This window comes from Ictidomys tridecemlineatus, chromosome 6 (genome assembly GCF_052094955.1).
Source record: "Ictidomys tridecemlineatus isolate mIctTri1 chromosome 6, mIctTri1.hap1, whole genome shotgun sequence".
NCBI classification, from domain to species: domain Eukaryota; kingdom Metazoa; phylum Chordata; class Mammalia; order Rodentia; family Sciuridae; genus Ictidomys; species Ictidomys tridecemlineatus.
In genome coordinates, this window is record NC_135482.1 from 61,013,987 (window position 1) to 61,025,198 (window position 11,212).

Genomic DNA, 11,212 nt, shown 5'->3' on the forward strand with positions numbered 1-11,212 from the left:
CTAAACCAGTACCACCCAAAACCAAAACAGAACAGCAAAAAACCCAAACTCTGGCTTTGTCATTCTGCAGGCCATAGATCAGTTAAATTAATCCTCCTGTCTGTGTATCAATTTCCTGAGGGCTTTCTTTTTCATAAAATATTTTAATGTAATCACAACAAAAACCAATAAAAGGAAAAGTTGGAAAAACCATAATCATGTTAATGCAATACATTTTTTTATGTTTATGTGTCTGATCAGATTTTGTCCATACAAGACAAATTCCTATTTTTACATAGTAATGTTTTTTGTGTGTGTGGTTTTATTTTAAATTTAATATTGAAAATAGTTCTATAGCACAATGTGTTTTGTTTGTTTTTGGTTTTTGGTTTTGGTACTGGGATTTTAACCCAGCGATGCTTGACCACTGGGCCACATCCTCAGCCCCTTAGGGTCTTATTAAGTTGCTTTGGGCCTCACTAAGCTGCTGAGGCTGGCCTCAAACTTGCCACCCTCCTGCTTCCACCTTCTGAGTTGCTGGGATTACAGATGTGCACCACAGCTCCTGACATTACAGCATTATGTATTTTTAAAAATTGTGTCCACAAATTATAATATATACCCTTTTACAGGATACAAAGTGGTGTTATATGTATCCAGTGTGGATGACTGAATCAAGCAAATAAACATATTCATCACCTCAAATACTTATCCATTACTCCTAACTGGAACTTTGTATCCTTTGACCTTTGGAAATGGTTGATCCATTTCCCCCACCCCCAGTCTCAGTAACCACATTCTGTTCTCTGAGTTCAGTTGTTTTAGGTTCTAAAACAACTGAGAACACGCGACATCCTGTGTGTGACTTATTTCACTTAGCACAATGTCTTCCATGTCCAATCATGTTGCAAATGACAAATGTTTCTTCTTTTTAAAGGCTGAATAATATTCAATTGTGTTAGTCACATTTTCTTCATTCATTCGTTTCAACTCAGGGGCGCTCTACCACTAAGCTACATCCCAGCCCTTTTCATCTTTTCTTTTGAGCAGGGTCTTACAAATTGCTGAGGCCAGCCTCAAACTTGTGATCCTCTTGCCTTACCCTCCTGAGTAGCTGGATTACAGGTATGCACCACTATACCTGGTCTCATTGTGGGTTTTTGATTTTGTTTTTTTTGTGTGTGTGTGTGTGTGTTGCTGGGGATTGAACCCAGGGCCGTGTGCATGCAAGGCAAGCACTCTACCAACTGAGCTATATCCCCAGTCCCAGTCCCTCGTTGTGGTTTTTTTTTGTTTTTTTTTTTTGTTTTTTTTTGTTTTTTTTTAAAGAGAGAGTGAGAGAGAGAGAGAGAGAGAGAGAGAGAGAGAGAGAGAATTTTTAAAAATATTTATTTTCTAGTTTTCAGCGGACACAACATCTTTGTTGGTATGTGGTGCTGAGGATCGAACCCGGCCGCACGCATGCCAGGAGAGCGCGCTACCGCTTGAGCCACATCCTCAGCCCTTGTTGTGGTTTTAATTTGCATTTCCCAAGTGATTATTTTTTTCAAATATCTGTTGGCCATTTAAATGTCTTTTTTCAAGAAAAGTCTATTCAGGACCTTTGCTCATTTTAAATTTGGGGGGTTTTGTTTGTTTATTTGCTATTGAGTTGTTCATGTTCCTTATATATTTTGGATAGTAATGGATCAGATGTGTGGTTTGTCAATACTGTCTTCCATTCTGTAGGAAATCTCTTCACTCTGTTGTTTTCTTTGCTGTGCAGAAACTTCTTAGTTTAATGTCGTATTTCTTATTTTGCTTTTGTTGACCACGGTTTTGATGTCAAATACAAAAATCATTGCCTGTGACTAACATCATATAGATTTTCTTCTGTTTCCCTCTAGTGTTTTTATGATTTCAGTTCTTACATTTAAATCTTTAGTCCATTCCAAGTTAATTTTTTTTTTTGTATAGTATGAGAAAAGGGTCCCATTTCATTCCTCTGCCTGTGGATATCCAGTTTTCCCAGTGCCCTTTACCAAAGAGCCTGTCTTTTCCCCATTTGTTTTCCATTCTTGACAACTTTGTCAAATTCATGGGTTCATTTCTGGTCTTTTTATTCTGTTCCTTTTGTTGATGTGTCTATTTTATGCCAGTACCCTGCTGTTTCAGTTATTATAGATGTATAATGTGGTTTGTAAGAATAGTGCAATGCCTCTTGCTTTGTTAGTTTTGCTAATAATTAATTACCTTGGCTATTTGGGGTTTGTTTTTGGTAATTATATGTGTATTTTAGATCTTTTTCTATTTCCATAAAATATGACTTTGGAATTTTCAAGAGAGTACATTGAATGGGTAGATTGCTTTGGGTAGTAGATTTTAACAATATTAGTTCTTCCACGTCTATAAACGTGGAATATGTCTTCACTTATTTGTGTCTTCAGTTTCTTTCGTCAGTGTCTTATAGTTTTCAGTGCAGAGCTCCTTCACTTCTTTGATCAAATTTATTCCTAAGTATTTTATCATTTTTTTTTGATCTACTGTAAATGGGATTGTTTTCTTTAGTTCTTTTTTGGATAGTTCATTGTTAGTGTATAGAAAAGCTACTGGTTTTTGTGTATTGATTTTGTGTGCTGCAATTTTATTGTATTTATTTGTTCTCACAGTTTTTGTTGTTGTTGGGATTTTTAGGGTTTTCTATATACAGACTCCTGTCATCAGCAAATGATAACAACTTCACTCCTATCTTCGCTATTTGGATGCCTGACAAGAACTTGCAGCACTCACTGTGTTGAACCCAAGTGGCAAAGGTGGGCACACTTGCCTCATTCCTGATCTTAGAGGAAAAGCTTTCAAGTTTTCACCATCAGGGGGTGCTGTTAACTGTGGGCTTGTCATATCCAGCTGTTGTTAGGTTTGGGTACATTCCTTCTACCTAACTTGCTGAGACTTTTTTTTTTTTTTTAATCAGGAGAGGATGTTAAATTTCATCAAGGACTTTTTCTCTGGATTTAGTGACATATCATAGACTTCATTCTGTTAGTGAGTGTATGTATCCCTGGGATAAATCCTTCTTGATCATGGATATTGATCCTTGTAACTAAATTGATTCTTGCTGCTGAATTCAGTATGTTATTTTTTTTTTTGATAATTTTTACATCTATGTTCATCAGGAGCACTATATGTTCTTAATAGTTATTATTATTTAAAATCATTATTAATAAAGTCTGTCAGCACTCATTGTCTGGAAGGTCCTCTTATACTTCTCTGGCTCTTTCATCTCAGTCTTGTACCTTTTTTTTAATGTTTATTTTTTAGTTTTTTAGGTGGACACAATATCTTTATTTTATTTTTATGTGGTGCTGAGGACCGAACCCAGTGCCTCACACATGCCAGGTGAGCATGCATCCCAAGCCACATCTCAAGCCCCTCAGTCTTGTACTTTAAAACAATGGTGCTTCCAGAACTTCATTCTTTTTCTCATTCTACTTTGTTTTTTTCCCCATTCTCCTTCTCCTTCTCCTTCTTCTTTGTACCAGGGAATTGAACCCAGGAGTGCTTAACTATTGAGCCACATCTCCAGCCCTTTTAAAATATTTTTCTAGAGACAGAATAGCACCTTGCTAAGTTGCTGAGGCTGGTTTTGAACTCCAGATCCTCCTGCCTCAGCCTCCTGAACCACTGGGATTACTGGCCTGGGCCACTGCGCCTGGCTGTTTCTGTTTTCTGAAATAGCTCATACACTCATTGTTTCAACCATTGCATATGAACTCATGACCCCCAAAACCTATATCTCGGGACCTCAATACTTTCTCTGTTCCCACCCTAGCCACTTGCTCTATGCTGCCTCCTTCCTCCCAAGAAACCTAGAGACTCCTCAAATATAGACCCTCCCTTGTTTAACCTAGACTCCCTTTTCTGCACCTCCTCCACTTCCTTCTCTTGGTCCCTCTCCCAGCATTTCACAGAGCCATGCCCCTGTCCCCCTTCACCCTACATCCTCAGTGGCTCCTTCCTCCTCCATTGCCTCTTGGATCCTCCAAGCAGAGTTCCTCTCCCTCCCTGTGGTGCTTCCACAGCCTCCTGCACCTCGTCTGTATTATGAAATACAGAGTCCACTTCTAGCTCATTGTTGGATCGTCAACTTCACATCACCATCGTTAACTTGGTCATATTCACACTCCCTTTGTGGCCGTCATTATTAACTCTGTTGTCCACCCTATCTCATTAATAACAGTGACACCAAAAAACTTGTATTAAATATCATCATCTCTCAATCTGTCCTCCCCACTTCCCTTTCTCTCTCTCTCTCTCTCTCTCTCTCTCTTGCATGCACACGCACACCCACTCTCTCACACACACGCTCTAGCCTTAGGTAAGGCAATTGTCAGTTCTCTCACCCCGAAATGATGCCTGGTGGGACTGAATAGGTGGGAACAGGAGCCCTGTATCAGTTCCTTCAGTGCTGGGCACAGAAGGCTGTGACCTGAGCAGGTGGAGCCTGGGTGGGGTCAGAGGGAACAATGTTAAACCAGAGAAACTTAGAGCAAATGTGTATTTCCAATATATGAGAGCATTTGCACCTCACAACTCAGAGGAAACTGAGCCCAGGGGAAGGCTGTGACACTTCCCAGGGTGTCACAGTTGATTGGTGGCAGAACCAGGCCTGGAAACCAGGTCTGTCTTCCCCAGGACTCCCCTCTGCACAGTGGCTGTGCCCCTTCCAGTCCTCGGATGCCCACTTAGGACATAAAGAGTCACAATAAAAGGAAGGCTGAGCAGTTAGGAGGTCCCTATGCTTGCTGAAATTTAGCCAGGGAGCACAACGCCTCACGGGAGGCCCCGAACAGGGTTTCCAGGCCTTCTTGGGAGGGGATGGTGGAGACAGGGGAAGGATGTGCAGACCAGGACTGTCCTCAAAGAAAGGATCCTTGCGAGGTGATTTGGGGGTTTGTGCTGCCCCCTGGTAGCCAGTGTGGAAACAGCATCCAGCCTGGCAAGCAGGCAAGCCAGCATGACCCCCTGCTTCACCTGAGGACCTCTTCTTGTCCCTGTGTCCTCACAGAATGCACCCGGGTGAAATTCCTCACACCTCTTGACCTGGATCGTTAGTGGAAGCGTTCCCCTCTCCATGGGTAAGAGAGCAAGATGGAGGCTCACGCCATCTGTCCGGAATCTCCAGGAATCCAGCACTTTTTGACATGCAGTAAGCAGGTCCTGTACTATTTCATTGAATTATTACCAAGTCTCCACTGAGTAGTCAATATCCCCATTTTAAAGTTGAATAAATGGCTCTGGAGGGAGGCAGCTCCTTTTTTCAAAGTTGCGCAGTGCCAGAGCTTGAGGCCTCTTGACCATGGGTCTGGTGCTCTTTCTGGTGGCAGCTTCCACCACCCGGGTTCTCGTCCTTCACAGCCCCTGGGTGCTTGGGGAGATATGTGAGGATCCAAAAGGAACTCGGGGCAGGGACTCTCCTATGGGCTCACAGATGTCACGTAAAGGCTACCTGGGACCAGCAGCACCCTAAGTGTCTATATGTGTCATACTCCAAGTGCCTGAAAGAATCAGGGCTTCCCTCCCTCCCTCCCTCCCTCACTCATTCAGTGTTTCTGAGTGTTTCCTATCGCTCCAGACTGTCCAAAAGCAGGACACAACCAAGGACAGACATGGTCCCTTTCTTCACTGAGGAAGCTCACAACCTGGGGAGTGCAATTGACCAAATGTTCATGACTAAAAGATGTCATTACTAATTGCCTTGGGTGAGAGGATTTAGGGAGGTCTACCAGAGGCAAGAATATTTGAGTTTTATTTATTTATTGGTACCGGGGATGGAATCCAGGGCCTTGGGCATGCTAGGCAAGTGCTTTTCCACGGAGCTAAGCTACATCCCCAACCCCCTTCTCTCTCCCTCTACCCAGTACTGAGGACTGAACCCAGGGGCTGTCTGCCACTGAGCTATATCCCCAGCCCTTTTTATTTTTTATTTTGAGCCAGAGTCTCCCTAAATTGCCCAAATGCCTTGAACTTGCTCTTTTACCTCAGCCTCCAGAGTCCAGAAGGCCCCTTAGCCCCTTTTCAAAATTTGTTCTGAGGGCTGGGGTTGTGGCTCAGCAGTAGAGCCCTTGCCTAGCACTTGGGAGGCCCTGGGTTCGATCCTCAGCACCATATATAAATACATAAAATAAAAAATAAATATTTAAAAAAATTGTTCTGAGACAGGACTTCCTAAACTGCCCAGGCTGGGCTTCAAATTTGCTATCCTCCTGCCTCTGCTTCTCTAGTAGCTGGGATTGCAGGCTGAGTGATCATTTTCAAAGGATGCCTGTCAAGCAGACAAGAGGGCAGAAAGGCTGTCTAAACGTAGCAAACGCATCTAAAGTCCAGGCAGAGCAGGAGAGCCCTTTGAGGAGGCTGTTGTGTGCCTGAGTCTGGCCTGGATGCAGGAGATGAGGCTAGAAAAGGGGAATGCTGACAGAATGTGAGGGGCTTGGCTGGGGCGAACAATATAAGCTTTCTTCTGAAAGCCTGGGAAGTTCAGTTTTAAGTTGTTGAACTTGATCAGTCCCTTTTTATAGCAAGGTAACCTCTCAGGCGGGACTGCCACCTAGGATACCACGCGCCAGTCCTGGCAGGAAAATCCCAACGAAGTCCCCGCCCCAGGCGTTGGGGAGAAAGGTCAGCACCCCCAGGAGACATTGACCCCGTGGAGTCCTAGAGAGAGGGTGGAAACCCGACCCTGTGGTTTCAGGAGTGGCCTGCGGCTGTGCGAGGCAGACAGATGCCCAGAAGGTGGCGCGAGCTGGAGGTGGCGGGTAGGGACAGGACGGCACCCGCAGCTGCTCAGGGAGGCGTGAGAAACCGCCAGCACCCGGGGCGTGAACAGCCGCAGCGGAGGCGCAGACAGGGCGCCTGCCCCGCGTGGGGCCTGTTCGCCCGGAGCCGCCTGCCACGAATTTATGGTCCAAAGCCGAATGCAGCTGTGCGCAGCTGGGCATGCAAATGTATGCAAATTACGCTGCCCCGCCGGGGCCCGGAGCCAGCCGAGTCAAAGGGTGGGGGAAGGGGCTTTGTTACAGTCTTTCCTGGCCCGGGAGGAGCTCGGACGGTGGGGGGTTGGGGTGAGTGGTGGGGAGGATGCATCTTATCCTCCCCGTCCAGAAGATCCCGCCTCAGGGCCATGACAGTCTTTGGGGGAAGAACTTTGTCCCCAACGCCCTAGGTTCCCACGCTCATCCCCATTCCGAGCAAGGTGCAGGCAGAGATTTGAAGGCCTCTGGCGCCTAGAGACCCAAGTGTCCTTCCTTTACCGTTAGCAGGAAGGCCCTCCGTAGGACATAATCATCTCACCTTCGCCCCAGCCTTAGAGAAGTCCCTCTCCCCGCGACCAGGGAAGACCCATCTTCTTTCACCCCTTCATCGCGATCCTTCCTCCTGCCTCCCATCCGATTTTTGAGAAGTTCTTTCAGAAGTCTAACCACAATCACACTTGCTGTTTTGTATTTCCTTGCGGTTTAGCGAGAGGACTCTATTCCCTAAGCCCCAGTCGTTAGGTTTTGAGAGTGTGGGAGCAGGGGGCATAGTTAAGGACGCCTAGGGAATCGATCCCCACCCGAGGCAAAAACTAGTCTGCGCTGGGGACTGTCAATCTCGCATCTTGGGCCCTTTTCCTTGCCTGCTGTTCCCACGATGGCCACAAGGGGTCTTCCTTGCGCTAAGAATGGGAAAACCTCCGCAAGGCTTGAGCGCAGAGGGGCGGGAGGGTCTGGAGCAGTTTCCCCTCCGCAGTCCCCGGCTCCCAGACTCGGCGGTGTCCCGCCACCCCCGCCCCATCCAGGCGGCTGCATCTAGTCGCGCACGACCTTGCGTACCCCACGCTCTAGACCTGGAGTTCGACACTCCTGACTCTGCAGACCTGCCCTTAAGCCTAGAGAGCAGCACCAGGGTTGGGAGCAGAGGCGAGAGCCCCGGGCTGGACACATCATAGACACCCAGTGAAAGCTGGTGATAGAAAGGATGCGGCAGGGTCCTGTCCAGAAGCTAGGGGAGCGACCGGATGACCTTGATGCAGGGCAGTAGGAATTCCCAAAGGAAGAGGGGGCCACGGAGGCAGTTCAACCGCCTACCAAGGAAACTGAGGCCATCTACGGGCCCAGCTACATAGGACTTAGCTATTGATACAGCTGGGGAGGTCGTGAAGTGACCAGGGAAGTTAGAAGGGAGTGGACAGCCAACCAGAAAGCAGCCTTAATATTTCCCTGACCACGAAAGGCAAGAGTACCAAAGATCGGAACCTCAAAAGGGCTGTTTTGTCAGGATAGGGAAATGGGATGTGAGCTTTCTGGAAAAGGAGCCGAAAGTTTGGCTCAGACGAGCAAAGTTAAGGCACCCACTTTCTTCTTTGAGGACAGAACTTGTTACGTTCAGCTGAAGTTGCAGCTGGAGGAAAGGTGGTTAGACACCAGGAAGGACTTCCCCATTGGAGTCGGATGTGGTGGGTGAAGGGAGGATGAAGTCGTTCCCGGGGGCTAAAGTCGGGTAATCTGAAACCCCCTCGATAATGGAAACTTATCTTGGGTGGTGGGGGCGGGAAATAGAGTTAAGGATTAGACACAGTGGGAAGAAACTCTGGGGGAGTTGATAGCCCTTCCCCCACGGAAGCGGATGGGGCACTGAGGAGCGAGAGGCATAGGACCAGGTGCTGTCTGACCGCCCACCTGGATGACACCCGGGTGGCCCTGTGTCCTGCCCCCGACTGGGGCTTGCAGAAGCCCCTCCCCAGCCCAACCCGCAGACTTTCTGGATGCTGCTGAGCCTCTGGCGGCACGCGGGCGGCGCACACCTTCTTAAAGACCCCCCCCCATGGGCTCCAGGCGGCAACCCACTACCCCAAACCTTACAGTAGGCGCGCCCGGGGAGGGTGCTGAAATGGTTCAGCAACCCTAGGAAGGGTCCTTAGGAAACTCGCCCTGAATCCTTGGGCCCCTCTACCTGTGTTCCCAGGTGAGCTGGCTGAGCGGGGACCACACTTTGATTAGTACATAGTAGGGACAACAAGGACAGCTTTGGGATGGAGGCCCGGTGGACCGTGCGACCTCCACGTCCATCCGCATCAGTGACATGCGGAGGCCCCCTGCCCTGTTCGCTTCCCAGCTGTTGGAAGGCCTGCGCCGAGGCCTGGCAGGGGGCGTCCTGGTGCGTGCCCGCCTGCGCTGAGCGAGTCGCAGCGCGAAGCCCCCCGCGTGCACGTGGAGGCATTTGAGCAGCTGGGTCCGCGTCCCTGGAGGCCATCGAGCAAAGACTGGAGAGTCCACTGTTAGAGGTGCTGGAGAGCAAGCCCCCAGTTGAGACGGTGCTCAGAACTAAGCGTCCCAGACCCAGCACTCAATTCTCCAGGGCGGGATCCCAGGGACCCGGGGACTCAGTGTAGTCCGTCTAGTCCGGGGGAGCCCAGAGTCGGGGCTTCTCCGATGGTGCCCGGCAGAGGGCGCTCAGGCCCACGCGGTGCAGTCCCCGTGTGCGACCGGTCTCCCGTGTGCCCTCTGCTGGCCGCTGAGGACACGGCCGCGCGGCCCCTTCCCGGTGGGCATCCAATGAGTGGGTTTCTTCTGGCCGTCGCTCTCCTGCGGAAGTCGAACAGCACCCAGATGTGGGCCCAGCGGTCAGGCCTGACTCTGACTCCACTCAACACTCAGCTCCGGAACGGAGGCCCCAGTCCTCCCCAGCCCTCAGAAGTGTGGGTTGATTAAAGTACCAGAATTCCCACCCAGCTCTGCACCCACATTGGACTGCAGGAGGGTGGCGAGGAGAATCCCAGCAGCTCAAGCTGAGGGCCTCATGGACCCCCATGAGCCACTCATAGAGGCTTGAAATCCAGCCTGCCTGCTCCCAGATCCCTGGTCCCAGCCTGTCAATCTTTCAGAATCTCCATCCTGGGATGTTCCAGACTTCCAATTAATTCTCTGCCTACCAGACCCCTGTCTACCAGAATTATCTTTTTTTTTTTTTAAGGTGCTGAGTTTGAATCCAGGGGTGCTTAACCACTGAGCCACATCTCCAGCCCTTTTAATATTTTGTTTAGAGACAGGCTTCCACCAAGTTGCTCAGGACCTCACTGAATTGCTGCGGCTGAGGCTTTGAACGGTGATCCTATCCTCCTGCCTCAACTTCTGGAGCCGCTGGGATTACAGGCGTGCACCAGGGCACTAGATCTGAATGATCTTTTTAAAACAAGTCGGTGCAGGTCACTCTCCTAATTTAGCTCCCCTTTGCCTACAAGAGTGGACCCAGACTCCTGCTCGGGCCCCTCTGTATTGGCCAGGCCTGTGCCTGGGATCTCTTGGAACCTCCTTGCCTTCCCCTCACAGTTCTCCAAACACCCTGCTCTTCCGTGTCTTTGCTCATGGGGTTTGGTCTTCCCTTGACAGATTGCTACTCATTCCTCAAGGCCCACTTCAGATGTCCCCTCTCTGAGATTTTCTTTCTCTGACATCCCCAGGAAGGGTTTCTTTGAACCCATGGGTGTCATACACACCTCCTCTTAAATAACTCTTATCCTGAGCATTATCTATGTACATACAAGTCTGTTTCCCCCAGTGGGACTCCTGCTTCTCCAGGATAAGATCTGGTTGTTATCTCTGTTGACTCATAGAGGTCCTCTCATTGAAGGACCAAAGGTGACCTCAGCCCCAGACAGGTCTGGCCCTGGGCCTCCAATGTGACAGAGATGCCTCTTCCTGTTTAACAGCAGGCTGGCCCAGCTAGTCATCTCGCTCCCCCGCTCCTGGGGTGAACCTCTATTTTCCCCCTCACTCCCAAGAGATCAGGGATCCCCTCTTTCTCTGTGCTGTTTGCTCCCCTTCCTCTGGGAAGTAGGTGCTCTGGATCCTGTTGGTTCTGGGGACCCAAATCTAAATCCCATACAGAGTCCAGGAGCAGATGTTAGAGGGAGGCTTGTTCCTGGAGACTCCCCACTGATTCTTTGGCCCCACCCCAAATTAGCCCACCCCACCCCCAGTTACCCAGTCCTTGCTTGTCTTGCCTGGAGCTTGGGGGCAAAATCATAAATTTGGGAGACAAGAGGCAAGATAAAGATCATTTGTTGAAAATGGTGTCATCAATCATATGCTGCAGAGACCACATCCAAGAATGTCCCAAACCTGGGTGCTCACATGTACTGGCCGCATGTACCCTGTTGTGTTTTCTCCTATCCCCATCCCCTACCCCCAAAAAAATGTCCACAGTCTCTCTGGTC